At 39.3% G+C, this 19,981-nt stretch overlaps 1 long non-coding RNA gene across 3 annotated transcripts; it reads right to left on the bottom strand.

Moving 5' to 3' along the window:
- Nucleotides 1–748: 748 nt before the first annotated feature.
- Nucleotides 749–9,541, bottom strand: LOC147367532 (uncharacterized). 3 transcript variants are annotated; one of them, XR_015168837.1, is made up of 3 exons: nucleotides 9,099–9,541; nucleotides 7,173–7,332; nucleotides 749–925 (listed from the first exon to the last, which is right to left on the bottom strand). It is a non-coding gene; the product is annotated as an uncharacterized LOC147367532 (long non-coding RNA). The 3 variants fall into 3 exon arrangements; XR_015168838.1 differs by lacking the exon at nucleotides 9,099–9,541 and adding an exon at nucleotides 7,950–8,972; XR_015168839.1 differs by lacking the exon at nucleotides 749–925 and adding an exon at nucleotides 4,746–4,947.
- Nucleotides 9,542–19,981: the final 10,440 nt, after the last annotated feature.

The following is a 19,981-nucleotide window of genomic DNA, read 5'->3' as shown; positions in this document are numbered from 1 at the left end:
GCAAACCATAAAAGTAGGCTTGACCCTTCCATGGGCCCACCATAAATCAATTGTTAAAGCAAGGGTGAAAACTGGGAGGAGGTCAGAGGTGGGAGAGAGGTCACAGGGAAAGGACAGTGTGAGAACCCACAGCAAAATCTAGAGGGGAGATAGGGCAATCTTTTGGGTGAGTAGCATCATTAATTCAGAACTACACTAATGAAATTATAAGCCATACGAAAACTCCCACAGCAGAACTTAAGACCTAGGGTTGTCAATTATAAGTTCCCTGCTCAGCAAAATGTGGACTGAACCTTTGTTAAAAGTAAATATCAATCCATCTGGCCTTTAAGTCCTTAGGAAATTTCTTTCAAATATGCACGAAGGCTTGCACTTCTGTTTTTGGTTTATCAGTAAAGATCAGATCTTAAAATATACATGTGCTTATCAGACATCAATATCTCGTTCATGGTTTCTCCAAGCATGTAATTTTTGCCATATTCTGGGGAAGGTAGCTTTCAACTTTTTCCCAAATTGATCTTATACTCACAAGCAAAGCTTTGTGATAACCTGTTCATTAAGAGAGAAATTGAATGATGAGATAGTTTGTTGACTAATCTAAAAAAAGAAAACTTGCTTTGTTGAAAATTTTGTACCAAGTGTAGAGTTTGAATGATCTATGTTTCTAATCATTTGTTTCCATGGAGTGGAATCAAGTTTGAAGCCTAGACAATTAAAGTGATTCACATTTAAATGAAAGGTGACTTGATTGATTTGTAACGACACAATTTATTTGGTAATAATGACATTCCTTGAGTTTGGCCAGGAAAACAAAGGTTGATTTACTTCCTAATAACAAAGACAAATGGCCCTTCTGCTCCAGCCTCTTCCTCGTTCTCAGCAGCTCAGGGCCAGGTTACAAGTGGACTCTGCTCTGTTCTCCTTCCTGTTAGGGGAGAATTCCAGACAAAATCTTTCAGAAACACATACCACAATGGTACTGATAATGGAAACTAGACAATTGTATACCTGAAAGTTTAAAAAACACATGCTATTTTTTCTACTTGCAATTTCACAATTTGGAATTTAAAACATAGGATCATGCCAGAAAAGTTATATACCTCATGGAAAGCACCTTAACGTCGACATTTGTAAAGATATAGCTCTGGTTAGTGTACATTTTAAAGACAGATAAATATTGGAGTAAGTATTAAATTATGTTGACATTGCTCATATTTTAAAAGAAAATAATCCTTAAAAATGGTTTAGTGTTTTATACTGATGGTTCACTTTAAATAAGATTTTTAAAACACACATATAGGTCAAATAAAAGTAGGGAGTGTCTTCCTAAGATTAGTAAGGAATAACAAAAATAACATAAGGGCAAACCGATTAATAAGATAATCAATTTTTAGCAAATATGTAGTTTATATTTTTATATGATAAAAATCATAGTGTTTTTTTAATTCCCATTTTTAAAATTAAGGTATAATTAACATATTATATTAGTTTTAGGTGTACAAGATAATGATTCAATATCTGTATATATTGTGAAACGATCACCACAAAGAGACTGGTTAACACCCATCACCACACATAGTTGCATTTTTTTTTCTTGTGATGAGAACTTTTAAAACCTACTCTCTAGGCAACTTTCAAATATACAATATAGTACTATTAACTGTAGTTGCCATGCTGTATACTTCATCCCCAGGGCTGCTTTATTTTATGATTGGAAGTTCACACCTTTTGACCTCCCTCATCTATTTCATTCACCCTACTCCTCTATTTTATTTTAATATGCTCTTAAATATCCATAGAAAAGCAGAGATGTTTGGAACTTTCAGGAAGCAGAGGCCTTCATGGAAGCAACATAATATTTATCAACAGGTGAATGGATAAGGATGCGGTGTGTACATACAACAGACTATTACTCAGCCATCCCACAGGTGAATGGATAAGGATGCGGTGTGTACATACAACAGACTATTACTCAGCCATCCCAAGAGCACAGCACTGCCACTTACAGCAATATGGATGGACCTAATGATGATCAAATTAAAGGAAGTGAGTCAGACAGGGAAAGACAGATACTGTATGCTCTCACTTATATGTGGGATTTAAAAAGTGTTGCAAATGAATCTATTTGCAAAACAGAAACAGACTTGGAAACATAGAAAGCAAACAAAAGGAAGGGAAGGAGAAGGGATAAATTAAGAATGTGAGACTGTCAGATATACATTACTACATACAAAATAGATAAGCCACAGGAATTTACTATAAGTACAGGGAACTGTATTCAATATTTTGTAATAATCTATAATAGAAAATAATCTGAAATGCATGCATATATACAAATACACAGGGCTTCCCAGATGGCTCAGTGGTAAAGAAGCTGTGTGCCAATGCAGGAGATTTGGGTTTGATCCCTGGGTCAGGAAGATCCTCTGGAGAAGGAAATGGTAACCTGCTCCAGTATTCTTGCTGAGAACTCCCATGGAAAGAGGAGTCTGGTGGGACTACAGTCTACGGGGTAGAAAAAGAGCTGGGTATGACTGAGTGACTAAATAACAACAACAAACACATATATATGCATCACTTTGCTGTATACCTGAAACTAACACAATTGTGTAAAACAACTATGTGCTGTGCTGTGCTCAGCCACTTCAGTTGTGTCTGATTCTTTGCGACCCTATGGACTGTGGACTTTGGACCCCATGGACTTTGCAACCCTATGCGACACCATGACTCCCCATGGCTCCTCAATCCATGGAATTCTCCAGGCAAGAATACTGGAGTGGATTGGTATGCCTTCCTCCAGGGGATCTTCCCGATCCAGAGACTGAACATGTGTCTCCTGCATCTCCTGCACTGCAGGTGGGTTCTTTACCATTGAGCCACTGGGGAATCCCAATTAACTATACCTCAATAAAATAGAGAAAGAGTTCTTGAGTAACTTGCAAATTTCCCTACGGGCCAAAGTAGCCATAAGAACAGTTTGAGGGAGACGCTGGCTGGGGAGAAGAGGCCAAGTCAGTCAGAGAGATGTCCTAAGGTGATTTTCCAAAGAATTCTTTCTTGCATGAGAAAAATGGAGTAATACAAAAATTCAAGAAGAAAGTCTAATCTCATCTTTGTTCCTTCCTGAAAGCAGAAAACTTTTCCATTTTGACTCTGAAAGGAAGTTTCAGGTAGCTGTGTTCAGGAGCTGACAGAAGAGCTCAGGAACAAATTGTCCTTTGCCTTCCAGGGAGTGTTCACTCATTCAGCACCTGTGCTGTGTACCACACCCTGCTCTCCAGCTCATGACAGGGCAAGGAAGGAGGCAGGCTGGGACACTGCTGTTCCGAGCTTTGGTCCTAATGGAGAGGTGGGAGGATAGAGGACTAAAATGTAAGTGAAAAGGACATTTCCTGACAGTGATAAGAGCTAGGAAAGTGATCAACAGGGCAAAGTGATAGGTCAGGGACACATCTGAGAGCTCAGATGTGCACAGTCAGACAGGTGACCTGTAAGTCATGTTAGCAGGGGGATGGTGTAGACGGCTATTCAGTGTAAACAAAGGAAACTTGTTTTGTTTTTAAAAATCGAAGAGGTTCAGGGTCTAATAAATAATATCTAAAATTCACAATGAGTAAATGCCGACATATTGTCATTTGAGTTATTTTTAACGATAGTGGAGAATATGACAGCTGAAGTCGGCTCTCTCACTCTATTTGGCCTCTCTATTCCAATTCTCTTCATGCCTTCCTCCTTTCTGGAGATAATCACTAGCATGACTTTGGTGTGTGGTTCTTCCAGCCCATGTTTATATATTAGAGTCCATATTTTCTGGATGCTAATATATAAATACACATGCAAATATACATAGATTATATATGAGCATATATCTGAGATACACACACGTTTATAATTGAACCAAATGTAGGTCTACTTGCCCATGCACAGTAAAGCCAATCTACTGACACTGGATTGTGGTGAAGGGAAGTGTAGTGTTTATTGCAGGGTGCCAAGCAAGGAGTCCAAGTAGCTAGTGCTTAGAAGACACAAACTCCCCAAAGGCTTCCAAGGAAAAGGTTTTTAAAGATAGAGTGAAGGACTGGGGTGGTCAGGTGTGTGATCAGCTCATGGATGGATGTTCTTGTGATTGGCTGGTGGTGAAGTAATCAGGAGTCAACATCACTAAACTTCTGGTTCCAGCTAGTCTGGGGTTTTCATGCTTGTGGGCAGCATATAGTTAACTTCTTCCACCTGGTGGGAGTTTCAGTATCTGTAAAACAGCTCAAGGGACATGACTCAGAATATTATCCATAGGCCTTGAAGAAAAACTAAAGGTCCTTGACTTTGTTTAATAGCTAAAGTATTATTTTGTCTTCTTTGATTGTTTTCCTTTCTTTCTGCATGTTCTTGCTTCTCTGATAAAATTTATTCTTTGGAACTCAGGGAAGGCCTAGGAGGCTAAAGTTTTCTATGGGTAAGAGGCAGGTGGAGGACATGGGTGGGGGTAGGAAACTGTCCTTGGAAGGCCCCATAGGGTCCTGCTTGGTTGCACATATGTATTCAGTAAGGTGAGTAACTACCAAATTAATATACAACATAAATAGCATTAGGTCATAAACAGAGACAACTAGATGGTAGATATAATGATGATAGCCTCATATGCAAAATAACACAAACATACAAAGTGTTCAGCAATAACTTTATGGAGAAATATAAATAAATTTTTAAATGCTGAAAGTTAAAAAGTGAAAGTATTAGTCATTCAGTTGTGTCTGACTCTTTATGACCTTATGAACTATAGCCCATCAGGCTTCTCTGTCCATGGAATTCTCCAGGCAAGAATACTGAAGTGGGTAGCCATTCCCTTCTCTATGGGATCTTCCTGACCACAAGGGTCAACTCTGGGTCTCCTGCACTGCAGGCAGATTCTTTTACCATCTGAGCCACCAGGGAAGTCCAGCTAAGTGCCTAAATCAATGAAAAGAAATATTAAGTCCTTGGAGAAGAAACTAACATCACAAAGATATAAATCCTCCCTTCAACTAATCTATTCAGTTCAGTTCAGTTGCTTAGTCATGTCTGACTCTTTGTGACCCTGTGGACTGCAGCACACCAGGCCTCCCTGTCCATCACTAACTCCCAGAGTTTACTCAAACTCATGTCCATTGAGTTGGTGATGCCATCCAACCATCTCATCCTCTGTCGTCCCTTTCTCCTCCCACCTTCAATCTTTCCCAGCATCAGGGTCTTTTCAAATGAGTCAGCTCTTTGCATCAGGTGGCCAAAGTATTGAAGTTTCAGCTTCAGCATCAGTCCTTCCAATGAATATTCAGGACTGATTTCCTTTAGGATGGACTGGATCCTTCTGGATCTCCTTGCAGTCCAAGTGACTCTCAAAAGTCTTCTCCAACATCACAGATCAAAAGCATCAATTTTTTGGCGCTCAGCTTTCTTTATAGTCCAGCTCTCACATCCACACATGACTACTGGAAAAACCATAGCTTTGACTAGATGGACCTTTGTTGGTAAAGTAATGTCTCTGCTTTTTAATATGCTGTCTAGGTTGTTAATTGACAACTTGAGACAAAGTCCACATATATATTTTAAAAATTTAAGATGCACAAAGAGTTGACTCATTGGAAAAGACTGTGATGCTGGGAGGGATTGGGGGCAGGAGGAGAAGGGGACGACAGAGGATGAGATGGCTGGATGGCATCACTGACTCGATGGACGTGAGTCTGAGTGAACTCTGGGAGTTGGTGATGGACAGGGAAGCCTGGCGTGCTGCGATTCATGGGGTCTCAAAGAGTCGGACATGACTGAGCAACTGAACTGAACTGAAGGCAATCTTTAAAATCCAAAACAAGAAGAAGTTTGTCCTACAAGGCTAGAAAAAGTATTATAAAATTGCAGAATCGATAATCACATACATTGGTAAAAATACACAAATAGACATTGTTCTTCATTGTATCTTGACAATTTTGTTTATAAGAGCATTCTTATATTGTTACTTCTTCAGTCAGTAAATAATTCATTCTCTAATTTATAATGAATAATTCCACTTTAAAAACGAATGGAAACATTGTAATCTGGCTGATATCTTAAAGTCTCGAAGACAGGAATATCTGTTGATGTCTGTCTGAAGAAAAACCATTTTCTGGTGAGTGACTCAAGAAATGCAGGTAAAATTAACTAGCTTCTCTGGGTCATTTATTTCCTTACATGGAACAGCAAGTTGTATGTGAAATATTACATATTATACATTCTCTTACATACAGATTCTATTAAATATTAAAAAATCATGTGAGTGTTTAATGTCAGACTGTGAAGAAACCCATGATCCTTTACAGCATGTAATTCATTTTACAAAAGAAAAGACTGAAGTCCATGGAACCCAATGACAACAATTCATCCAATGTTTGTCAGTATGGTTCTCAGATGCTGGATAATACCAGGAGCCTGAAGGAATCTTTAAGGAGCTCCTAGGATGAAATCACAGCCAGTATGTGCATGCAAGCAAGCGTGACTTTGCCAGTGAATGCTGCTGATGACAGTTCGACACCATGAGACACAATTCATCAGACTTACTGGGTGCCCGTGCCCCTACCTGAGATACCTCTATCTGTGTCCACCATTTTCCCAGCCAAGTTTATCCTTGAAAAACAAGTGGTTCTCTTTTCTGTGATTCTCCCTGGAATACTCTCAGAGGATTTTTGCCCATTTTCCTTAATTACCATTCTGCTATTTAAAATTAATCAACTCAAATGACAAGTGCTCAGACCAGAAGCCACCATTTGGGTGATTGTGCCCCAAGTCTTTATTCACATATGATAGTATTATAATAAAACTCTGCTCACTTAATGAAATGTGAAAGTTATCCTTCAATTTTTGAAAATATGCTAGAGATTTTTTCCAAATATTATCCCATGCTGGCTATGCTAGGAACTATGGATTTAACTGACAGTGAAACTGAGGCTCAGGAAGGAAGGTCACCTTCCCAGGGACAGAGGAAGAGAGGACAGAGGCAAAACTCCCATCAAGGTCCAGCTGACTCCAGCCCTCTACTTGCTATCTTCCATGACACCAACAGTCAACTCAGTTTAGAGGCTGGGCTCACTTAGAGAGCTACAGTGCCCCCTAAGACTTGGAGCTCTAAAAGACTGGGATTCCAAGGGAACACAGGATGCAATTACCTAGAATTCGATCAGATTCCTCTGTGGTCCTGTGTCCTAGTGTCTGTCGCCAAGCCTCCTGGGCTGCACCGTTTTGCCATGTCTTTGGAGGGTTAGCAGTGCTTCATTTTGTGTCTGCTTAACTTCAAGAAATTCTGCTTACACTTAGCATTTATCTGTCCTGATGATTAAACAGGTGCAGTGTCATGTAAAAGAATAAAACAACAGTTTGTAAAAATAGTGGTGTGAGATACTGATAGAGATACCTTTTACCCCATACCTTTCATTCACTTGGTTCCTGAAAGCCAATATCTTTCCCATTCCTTTATGCTATGAAGCTCATCTTTGCCCCAGTAGAGTCTTAACATTTACAGTTCCTTCTGCCTTAAAATCTGGTGTACAATTTTTCTCAAGGCTGCCTCTTTCCCTTCAGGTCTTGAGTCAAATACCAGCATCTCAGAGGAACTTGCTCTAATCTCCTATTTACTACAGCTTCACAAATATTCTCTACCAAATCCCTTAGTTTGATTCTTTCATATCTTTTGTCTCAATATGAAATTATCCTGCTGATTTATTTTCTTGAGGTTAGAGATCTTTCTTCTTTTTCTTTATTGAATCTCCATCACCCAGAATAGAGCCTAGAAAATGGTGGCAGTTCAGCTAACATTTGTTAAATGACTCATTGAGTGATCAAGCAATCACCTAACAAATACAGAGAAAATGATTTGAAAAACCTTTTTGGCTACATTTCTCAGAAAGAAATTTAGAATGAAAATGGGCGGGGGGAGTGGATCATACTTTTATTCGGTTCCAAAGTCTGGGTCAGTAAATGCTGATTTCAGAGGCAAGAGAAATCTGAGACTTGATCACCTCTGGGTTTCGCATCACAGTTCAGAAAACTCCTCTTATAAGCATAATGGCCTATTCGGACCCTCAACCTCCCCACTCCTTTGGCATGAGTTCTGGTCCCTGCAAAGGTTGCTATTTACTGGGTTTCGTCAAGCCAACACAAAGTAAATATTTTCAGTTCCTGAATGCTGGCAAGAGCAGAGGAGAGATCAGGTGACAGTGCCTGGGAATCAACTCAATCCCAAGCACCAGCAGCTGGGTTCTGTGCACGCTGGGAGCCCACGATTAAGAACATATGGCCAGGGCGGATTCCCTCCAGCAGCTCTGTGACACGCTGGAGTTTATGCAGCACTAAGGAAGAAATCAACAACAATAACAAATCAAGTATCAGGTGCTGTCAGGCCCACACATTCTCCAAGGCTTGTAAATACCCCCAAACAGAGATGCTTGTCTTCACAGAAGCACAGGACTAGAGGATGGGTGATGAAAGATGCTCAGCAAGTCAGGAAGAGGGGCAAAAATAGCCCTACAAAAATAGCAAAACAAAGCCTTAGTAGTTCTGAGCTCAAATGTTTAAAAATCACACTTATCGCAAATAAAAATCTCCAAAAGTTGTGCCTGCTGTTTGTTTTTTCTGCCTTAGGAGAACAAGCTTCTGGCATCAGATAGAATACTTGAAGAGCCATCTGAAGTGAAGCCACACTGAGGCTTAGAGTCACATCTCTGTTCTCGAGCAGGGTGGGTGGCAGCTAAGCCCTCCCAGATGCTCTTTTCCTCTTGGCCAACTGGAGAGAGTATTAGGGCTTGCCCAAACAGTCCCCAACAAGGCACTTTTATTTAGTTTCTAGCATGATTAATCTAATTTGTTTTAGGTTCTGGGAAACTGGCTATACTACAAGGTAGCTTCCTGGAAACTTGCAGAAATTTACATCCAAAAATTCTTGAGCACATTAGATATTAAGGGGCCAACTGTATGTGTTTCAAATCAACAAGCTGCTACATAGGTGAAACTGATCTAGAAAAGTTTTATAGTTTAGAGGAAAATTGGGTTTTGAGAAAACAGCTTAGTTTTTTTCAAGTTTTCTTGCTTAGGCTTACCTTTAAAAGATGGCTAGAATCCCCTGATAAGAAAGGTACTAAATCCATCATCAAAAAGGTACAGATAGCACTTCTCTCTGTTGCTGTTTTAACTTTTTAAAAGAATCACTAGGAGTGGAGAAGCTTCTGCCTTAGAAGCTGGCCGACTGCTCTCTGTGCCAAGTGCAGACAGCCAGGATCATCCTAGTGGTGAGGCACAGCCCTGGAATGGAAGCACTCCATCCTGCCTATATGGAAGAGAATAATTGAAAGGGAACAGAGCTCATCTCCAAATGAGAAAATGGACTCCCAGTAATTTTCCTAAAAAAACATAGCCAGTGAAATAATGAGAAAGCCGGTTGGAAAAACTCCATCTCCTGGTTTCCTGTCCGCAACCATCTCTATTCTGAGGCCCCAACAGTTTATTTTGGAGCTTCCCTGGTGGCTCAGATGGTAAAGAATCTACCTGCAATGCAGAAGACCTGGGTTTGATTCTTGCATCAAGAAGATCTCTTGGAGAAGGGAATGGCAACCCACTCCAGTAGTCTTGCCTGGATAATTCCATGGACAGAGGAGCCTATGGAGCTCCTCCGGGAGTCCATGGGGTCACAGAGAGTCAGATACCACTAAGTGACTGACACACGGTTAGATATTCCCAAGGGGTGCAAATCTAGAAGCCACTTTTGGAAGCTCTTTTCCATATCGAAACGGTCCAGCAGGGTAGTTTTATAGGACATGGGGTTTTCAATTCAGGGATTTATGCTCCATCCCTACCCTCCCAAATTCAGAACTGACTTTTAAAAGTATTTACTCATAACTTCCAAAAGTAGCTTGTAAATCCAAACTAAACCTCTAAAAAAATAAGCCACAAACCAAAGCTCTTTCTACTTGCCTTAAACCTTTAGCTATATGTGGAAATCATCTAGACTTTTCAGATGCTTAAAAACTATGGCATGTTTGGAAGGAAATGACCAAGAAGAAGGTATTTTAGCAGGTGCCTATTAGGTTCAATCTTACGGTTGTCCTCTCAAAATGATTTTAATTTTTGAGTCAAGTTTATGTCATAGTCTTAGTAGGAATATAGTAGATGTAGCTCTTCTTTTCTCAAAACAGCTTCTATTTCATAAAGAACAAAAGTTTAACCTTTCTTTTTTGTCTGTGAAATAACTGGCAGTTAAATTCTCTTGACAATGGAAATTTGTTTTAAAGTAAGAAAAATCTTATCACCTACTCATGCAACAAATGGGAGATATTTTTTTAAAATACTTGACAGTATTCAATGTGGAATTTATTGCTTCTTAACATTATACCCTATCTTTTTTCATGTATTCTTTCCAAGAGACAACATTTGTCATGAGTAAAGCATTGTAGTAGATTTTATTCAGAGGATCTGGCACTAAATATAATCATTTACCTTCAAGACCCATTACTTTACCCATGTAAATTAATGCATGGGCTCCAGTTTCTGCTCAATCTTTTGGAAAGCTACCAAATTAAGTGGGAAAATTATGTGAGTAGTAAATCAGATAACAAGTGTTAGTCACCAGTCGTGTCCAACTCTTTGCAACCCATGGACTGTAGCCCACCAGGCTCCTCTGTCCATGGGAGTCTCCAGGCAAGAATACTGGAGTGTGTTGCATGTCTTTCTCCAGGGGATCTTCCTGACCCAGGATCAAACCCAGTTCTCCCACACTGCAGACAGATTCTTTACCATCTGAGCCACCAGGGAAGTCAAAATAAGATATTATTGGTCAATTTGTGATACTAAAAAAAAGTTACCATGAGAAGTCTGTGCTTAGCACACCATGGGACATGAAATTCAAGTGAATGAAAAGTGATAAACATTTCTACATTGGGATTATTATGTCCATTAAAAACTGCAGTTCTTCAAAACTATCCCATTCTGGGCCCTCTTATGATATATGTTCAATCTAGCCACAGACTAGTGGGAAGAACTGGTTTCTAATAAGCAATCCCATCTCAACCACTTTCAAGATTAAATGAGGTAACCACATCAGGTCCAATTTACCTGCAGAATCTCTGTTCTAAAATTTCACAGTACATTTCAGTTGCAAAGTTTGTCAACTTGCATAAGATTAGCAAGATATAAGTTTAGCTTGGTATAAAATCAGCTCATGCAGCTAAGAATACAGCTTAGTTTTGAGCTTGAAGGTGAGCTTCTCCTGTCAGGACCTTGACTGTAATAAACCCTGCACTGTGCTCACAGGCATACTAACTTTAGACAATTTTTAATAGACAAGTTGTTAACACCTACTTGCTGGTTTTTCTTTCATATTATATATATCATAACTCTCTGGAAACTAAATACCTATCTAGAATACTAATCAAGATAAAACAATTTAGAACTTGAGAAGAAACTATGGGCTATAAAGTTCTCTAAAGAAGTTGTTTGGCCTGGGGAATTTATAATAATCCTATTCTAAAGAGTTTATTTGTGAGAAAATATTTATAAGAGTGTGTGTGTTGATGGAGTTTTAATTTTCTCTCCTTCACTAGAGTGTAAGCTACATGAGGGCAAAGAATTTTTGTCTTATTTTTGTTTTCTATTTTTCCACCACTGCTTTTTTCTCAGAACCTAGATCAGTGCCTGACATGTAGAAGGCACTCGGTAAACACCTTGGTGAATAAATGAATGAGTGAATGCTCAAATGTAGGGTCTCTACTCTGTGTGGTTGAATAGATGACTTCATTCCCACCATTGGCACACACTACCAGGAAATTCAACCAGACTGAGAGATTTTCATCTTAAAATCTTGGTGGGTAGAGTACAAAGGAAAGTGTGTATTCCTTTGGCTGCTATTTTTATTTATGAGATGTGTTTCTAGAAGGTTTGCTAGGTGCTTCCTTTCCCTATTCATAAACAGAGAGAGTGGATCAATTTTATGGTGTTTGTTTTCAAGGAAAGAGAGAAGTGTGTCCTTGAATTTTCCAGGCCACCTACATCAGACAGCAGTCAGGCAACCAATTCATCTTGGTTCATTTGATTTAGAAAAATATTTACAGCAAACATTCTCTGTGGCTAAAAAGTCCACTGATTTTTTAAAATTTTTCTCTCTGCTCAATTCCTGAATGGAAAGAACCAAGGATGAAATGCCACATAATTGATTTTTCTGAATCTGTCATGATTTGGCCAGGATGGATAGACTCTTGCGTTCTCCATCTCCAGGGCCCAGGAGGGATACTTTGTGAATGGACTTGCCTGACCAGTGCTGACTTCTCATGCTTAGAGGCAGAGGAAATCAGGAGGCTGTTGGCAGATAGCTGCTTCGATCCAACCAAGATGGCAGCCTGGGGTCCCCACCATACATTCGCCTGAGAGCGGCTTGGCTCACCTTTTATCACCTCTTACTATACATATGCACATACTTAGGTAGAGAACTAAAAGTGATTTCCTGCATTTTTCCACGAAATTACTGAGGCAGGTGGAAACAGTCTCAGGACTATTTGACTTTGGATCTCAGTCCCTTGGCACGGAATCTGACATATTAACAGATGCTGGCCATTGTTTTCAAATGCTAGGGTGACCAATAGACCTGGTTTGCAACATTCTCTATTTTGTTGTTGTCAGTCACTAAGTCGTGGATAACTCTTTGCAACCCCATGGACTGCAGCACACCAGGCCTCTCTGTCCTTCACCAACTCCCAGAGCTTGCTCAAACTCATGTCCACTGAGTTAGTGATGCCATCCAAATATCTCATCTTCTGTCATCCCCTTCTCCTGCCTTCAATCTTTCCTAGCATCAGGGTCTTTTCCAGTGAGTCAGTTCTTCACATCAGGTGGCCAAAGTATCAGAGCTTCAGCTTCAGTATCAGTCCTTCCAATGTATATTCAGGGTTAATTACCTTTAGGATTGACTGATTTGATCTCCTTGCAGTCCAAGTGGCTCTCAAGAGTCTTCTCCAGCATCACAGTTTGAAGGTATCAATTCTTTGGCACTCAACCTTTTTTACTGTCCAGTTCTTGATTTTTAGCAGTGAAATTCCAGGGTCCAGAACAAACTTGGATGGTAGGTCACTCTGCTCAGAATTCCCCAGAGTTGCTCATCAACTTGCAGAGTTCTCAATTAAGGTGAGTTTACCTCTCACAAATTTCTGTATCACCAGTCTCATCAACCTGGGGGCACATGGCTTGCAGAAAGTCAACAACAAATTTTCTGTTTTAAAAAATTAATATATTAATTTGTGCTGTAAGAAAGTTCTTTGTTTTGTTTTTCAAATACCTGTCAGAATAATCAGTTAGCATGAAAAATGAAAAGGTTGTGAGTAGAAAAGAACAAACTCAAATAAGAAGCATGACAAATGATTACAGGATTTGTACATTGCTTTCCTTCCTCCACATTATTTGCCAAGTGACGTATTGCAGACATACTGGTCAATACAAAGGATCAGGGTAATAGTTTGGATATTTTGATATGAAAAGGCAATTTAAAAAATAAATGCCAGGAAAAAAATCACCAAAATTTTTTCATACCCCCTTTTAAAAACAAGAGTAAAATACAGATGTAACAAAAGAAATATCCCATCACTTAGTAACTGTGTTTTAAACACATCTTGCATGTTCTGAATTTTCCCAAATGAAATGCCACAGAGAAGAATGCACATTTTACAGTCCTACATATATTTAATATTACTGTTTTTACAACAGCTGTTGCTTTCACAGAACTTTAACCCTGCTGTGTAAATGCATCACCAGGAAAATACTCAGGTTGTCATGGAGACAACCTTAGCCAAGGCCCTTTGCTCCGTTGAACTGGTGTCAGCTTTCAGCCTCCCTGCATTCCAGTCTGGCATCAACCCCCGGGCTACAGCTCAGACTTCATTAGAGGCCCTGATGAAGGACAGCGCAGGAATCTGAGGCAATTACCAGAACTGTGTGACCGCTTTCCATCAATACACCTGATGGGAGAACTGAAAATTAACTCCAGAGGGAACGATGGTATTAATCAAGATTTCCTGGCATCTTCCTTGAAGAACGCAGCTGTCTTTTTCTAGCTAATTTTAGGCCCATCCATTGTCTTAGCAGGGAGAGATAACATTACAGCTGACATTTGGAAGATTATTTAAAGTATCATATAACAAGTGCCACAAGTGTAGGGCCAAAATTTCAGTGTTCCTCAAAGAATTGGTAAAATTTTGTTACCCCATGAAGAAAATATAGAACCACATTTGCACTGAATTCTGCATGCTGGTAATCCATGAGAGCATCTTCTTAAAAACGTTGAATACTGTGTTTGACTTTAAATAAAATTGAGCACGAAGGGGTCATGCAAAAACATATTGAATTAAAAAGCAAAATTGATGATCATGTGGTCTTTCTTGCAAAACATTACAAAAGAGAAGAAAATGAAGTCCTAGCTTGGCTAACCACTTCAGAGAGCAAATTAAAGCACAATTTTTCTAAAATAGCTAGGTCTTACAATCTTGAAGGCATGCATACATGCATGCATGCACACACGTGTTACTTTATGTTTCTGTTATCCCTAAAAAATCCCAAATGCGTTTAAATACATACATGCGACACAACCAAACAAGTGCTTCATTGGCCACAAAGGACGCTTACTGAATTGTTGTCAAGGAACTGATCAAAATTGAAACTGTTTTAATCAATCCGTCATCAGATGACTTTGTGTGGTGGTAACTCCAACAGACTAAGGGACAACAAGCAGACACAAGCAAAGCTACATTCATGTGGAATCCACCTTAGAAATATGACTGAATCAGACTTGTACTTAAGCCACAAATACATGTGCCTAAATAAACCAGAAATGTATGACAATTGACATGTTTAATGAACTGATGACAGGGTGAGAAAGAGATGGAGTCGACTTTAATTTTTCTTATCCCTTCCTTGAAAGATCTCTGGAATCCATACTTTCTTAAGAAATTTTCACTGGAGTCCAGTCACGCTGCCCACTTCCTCAAATACTTATGACTGAGTCACTCGATAGCATTTTATGGAGCACGTTCTTGGCCACTGTGCGTGATTTGTTCCCATGAGCCAACAAGTATGATGCTGCCTTCGTGGAGCTTGTGTTTTTCCAAGCTGTTCCTTTGCCACTGTAGTTTTCGCTCATACTGTGGTTCATGTGTTTCTGAGTCACCCTATCTACAAATGCTTCAAAGGGCAGGAGATACACAGCTAAAATAAGTTGTTTTTTAATAAAATTTTTAAAAATGAAATTGTTATCAGCAAGAAGTTAAAGAGCATTCAAGGCCTATGACTTACTTTATTTCTGATTCACTTTTTGAAGAGTAATTTTTTGTCCCATCATGGTCACTTTCTTTTTTCACTGAATTTGCCCTAGGTCAGCATTAGAAAAAAAAAGTCAAAGGCAAAGAAGAAAGGTGTGTCATAATTAACATTACTTTAGGTAATGGGCCATAGGTGTTATTTCAAACAAGATATTTCAAAAATCAGTGGCAGCAAAATAATTGTGAAATATTAAGCAATGTGTTATGTGTCTTCTATTCAAACAACTCAGTTGTGGCTGTATGCTCATTGCCTCCAGGGAGAGATGTGACATGGCTGAGGCAGAGAAAAAAATGTTGCTTTCTTGGCTTCCAAAATCCTGATCCCTGAGGGAGATACAGAGGACTCCAGTAGAGAGAAAGTGCTTGGAGTAAACAAGTCCTCACCCAGGACTTCTAGTGGGGAGCACATGGGATGAGATGCAGGGGGAGGTAATAAGATCAGAGGGGCGAGTGGTCCTGGGAAAGAACAGCTGTATTCAAGGGGTACTGAGTGGAGAGGAACAAGGACCATCCCTGCAAAAGGCTACCATGAGAGGCTTGATCAGTGTCCAGGTACCAGATGGGACTTGGAGACCTAGTAACCAGACTATTAACAAGGCACAATTAAACAGGAAAAACACCTCTTTGAGTACCCAACTTTTCTTTTTCCCCGTCCAACATGCTAGCTGGCATCGACTTAGTTCTATTGCCAAGCCTTTACGGGAGCTTTACATGTAGCTCATGGTGTTCGTTGTGCCCTGACTGGGTCTTCTGCCCATCACCACCTTTGTCCTCTTTTTGAGAATCTGGGACCATACACCAGTCACTGCCTGGGCCCAGGGCAAAGGGAAATGGATTGTGACAATTCTTTCCTGATATGACACATGTAACTTTTGCTCACACCTCTTCAGCCAAAACAGATCAGGTGCTGAGCCTGATTTCGATGGAATACTCAGCCAAAGGAATGGGTGGGGGGACTACTCAGACAATCTGCCTCATGTACTCTGTGTAGCAAGTAAGCCCTTGGCAGGTGGTGTCATGAGAGAGGGTGTGGTTGTCCTTGGACACCTGGCAGGTACATCTGTGTGGATGAGCTAGTGTGAAGGCGTGGGATGGTAGTGGGTGCCTCTATATCTGCCGGTGAACAGAACCAGCCTAAGATACAGCCAGAGCCAGGTCAAAGAGATGATAAACTCCTTGAGGATCAAGTTGTAGGTTTTCTGTCTCTCCTCCATATTTGCCACACAGAGTGCTGGGCCCAGAGGTAGCACTCAGTACTTTTCAATGAATTCAGCAGAGGTTGTAAGAAATGACAAGGGCCAGACCAATACAGAGTGATTTCAACTTGTAACAAAAAGAAAGGAATGAGAACAGTCTACATCCTGTTGACATTCTGCATAGCAGACTAGCATTGAAAAGTCTCACTAGGATCCCTCAGAAAAGCTAAATATCATGATGATAAAGAGTTGGAGAAATGCTTTTTCTTTGAGTTTCTGTTAGTTGCAACCAAGAGTTTTGAGTACTACTGTGGTTTGTTAAGTAATTACCTAATAAAGGCAGAGTGGAGGTGCCACATAATTATAAAACTCAGAATCAATCATCCTGTATCTATCATTCCATTACATTTTTCTTATCTTAATAAAATATGACAAAAGATTTTCAAGCAATTAAGCATTTTTTCTATGAGGTTTTATTAGTTGTAATGTTAATTTGTTTTATTGGATGTGGTTACTGAACTTTCAAGTTGTTTCCAAATTTCCAAGTTTTGAACACTGCTAGAATGAATGATTTTATTTATATACCTCTGAGAAGCATTCCTGGTAATCTGATAGTTTGGAATCTATCAGTTGAGAATTGAAAGGCATTCTTTCTTTAATTCTTTAATTAATTTATTTTTAACTAGAGTATAACTGCTTTACAGTGTTGTGTTAGTTTCATGTGTTAGTTTCTGCTGTACAACAATGTGAATCAGCTATGTTTATACATATATCCCCTCCCTCTTAAGCTTCCCTCCCACCACCCCATCCCAGCCCTTTAGGTCATCACAGAGCACTAAGCACAGCAGCAAATGCAGCTCAATATCAAGAACAACAACAACAATGATAAACAACTCAATGAAAAAATGGGTGGAAGACCTAAACAAACACTTATCCAAAGAAGACATACAGATGGCCAACAAACACATGAAAAGATGGTCAACATCGCTCATTAGTAAAGAAATGCAAATCAAAACAACAATTATATATCACCTCAGACCAGCCATAAAGACCATCACTGAAAGGCAATGATAAATTGTCTTTCAGAGAGATAAATCAATTTACAATCCCCTCCTACCCCTCAAAAATGCTTTAGGGCTCATTTTTCCACACCCTAATCAGCATTGCTTTCTTATAAAGGAATCTGGAGCTAGACTGCGGTGTTCTGGATCCTCTACTGGTGAGGGATGTGACCCAGTCATGGGACCTCAGACACTCGCTCAAACTTGCCAGCCCCTAGTTCCTTCATCAGTGGAGTGGGGATGAGATATTCCTATCACATCCTTCCTTTCACTATGTAGCCAGCCTTCAGGTGCTTTTTGTGACCAACCCACTTCCCCATCAGAAAATAAGGCGGTGTGTGACGTGCCTTTCGCCTTTGGTCCATTATGCATCCAACAACTATTTACATAGTGTTACTTGAGAGCATTTGGAGAACACCTGTCCAAAAATCTCTCCTGCTGAAATTTCATGCAATTGAAAATGTTGAGGTTACAAATAATGAAGAACATTGTCCTTTGTTAAAACACACTGCACAATAATCCAAGGCTTAAACAGAGTTCCAGAAGTAGAATTTTCATAGGAGAATTTTTAAAACAGAACCAACTTAAAGTTTTACAGTCAAGTACAGGAGAAAGGATAGTTGTGAAACATAAATTCTGCTGTGGTAAACTGAGCAGGTCAAATTCAGGTTAATAATTTTTAAAATTTTAAGTGTTCAAGTTATTAATATTATGTATCTATAGACACACAGAGTGGTCCAGAAGGTGAACTCTTCCCACTGGTTCTGAGTCTTAAATAAAACAAACTGTGAACATTGGGATGCAAAGACACACTGAAAAACAGAAAATGCCTTTAGTAGACATTTTATCTGCAAGAAAATAAAATAAAAATTTTTAAGTATGCTTAAAACTGTTGAGGACTGAGATCTTTAACATATTCTGTCTTCTTTGTTTTATTTTAGTGAATATAAGAATATTATAAAACTTTGCATATATATTAATTCATAACTTTAGTGTTTATAACCTCATTTTCCCTTATAGTGTCTTAAGATTTGATTATAAAATTCTCCTATTCTAAAACTTTCAAAACACGTAATCTTCCTAGTGGTCAAGAAAATGCTGTGATAAACATCAGCATACATACAAACACCTTGGTACTTCTGAGATATAATCATAAGTGTTAAAGACTATAATCCTTAATAAGTTACTGAACATTTCTGTACCTGAATTTTCCCATCTATAAAACAGAATATTGTTTGTAATAACATTATTTTAGAGTGTTCTTATGAGAAAAAATAAGTTTATACTATATCCCATTTTGCTGACTTCATGATACTGTCTTCCACTTTCTTGCATATCTGAAATCCTGACCATTAATGGAATCTCAGTTCATGGTTAGTGAGACATCATTCTGTTATTCTTACACCCGGAAAAACATCAAAGTTCCAGCAACAACAACAAAAACGTTCCAGCAACCGCATTTGCAGGATGGATATCAGCACTTGGAAGAAAGTCCTGGCCACAGTAGTGGAGCATTCTTAATTTCTAGGAACCGGATGACTGTGGGGAGGAGGTAGGTGAGGAGGTGGGGCCACATGGGTTTTCCAAAGTCCTGGAAGTAAGAACGAAAAGTAGACATGTTCTGCATAATTTTCAAAGCCAACTTCAGAGTCCAGGACAAGGGACTTTCAGTTCCTTTATGGACTGTCTCAAAAATGACTGTATCCTCGACATTCTTGTTGTCACAGGAGAAATTGTGTGGAAACCAAACAAATAATGATGCCTCTGCATGTGAAAAAGTTCATTAATACTTTAATCATTTTGTTTTGCTCACATGTCCCTTTCTAGATATGAACAGTAATTCAGAGTGCACCTCTATGCCTAAATAAATCTGAAAGAACATTAAGTATGGAAGAGACATTTCAAGTGACAGGCATTCATTATGTCAGTGTTTAACTGACAGTCCTTTTTTCCTTCACTTGCTGTTCCATAAAGAGGAGTTGTATCTTACACTCATTGGTGATTTAGTTTGGATAAAATATGGCATGTGTAGAGTTCAAATGGTATTTGGTGTAGAGTAAGTGCAATGTGAGTTTTTGCTTTTATTTTGCTGAGGAATGAGATTATGGATCTTTAATGATATTTCCTGGATCTTTGCTTTCTAAATTGTCTACCCAGAGCACTTCTTTTTTAATTAAAAAAAAAAAAAAAAAGGTGGTCAGAAATGCAGGTGCCCCTGAGAGGAAACCACATGCAGTTACTGACTCCTTGAAGTAAATGATTAGACAAGACACCCCTGGAAGGACCAAGAGAAGGGCATAGTCTGGCTCTTGCAGTCCGGACTTCTGGTAGACCTGCCTGAGCAGTACAAGTGGCCCACCAGAACAGTCTGTTT

Source organism: Bos grunniens, chromosome 8 (assembly GCF_055505025.1).
Source record: "Bos grunniens cultivar Pamir isolate PY7600 chromosome 8, Bosgru_T2T1.0, whole genome shotgun sequence".
Taxonomy (NCBI): domain Eukaryota; kingdom Metazoa; phylum Chordata; class Mammalia; order Artiodactyla; family Bovidae; genus Bos; species Bos grunniens.
The sequence above is the reverse complement of the archived record's forward strand: the minus strand, read 5'-3'. Positions and strand labels throughout refer to the sequence as shown.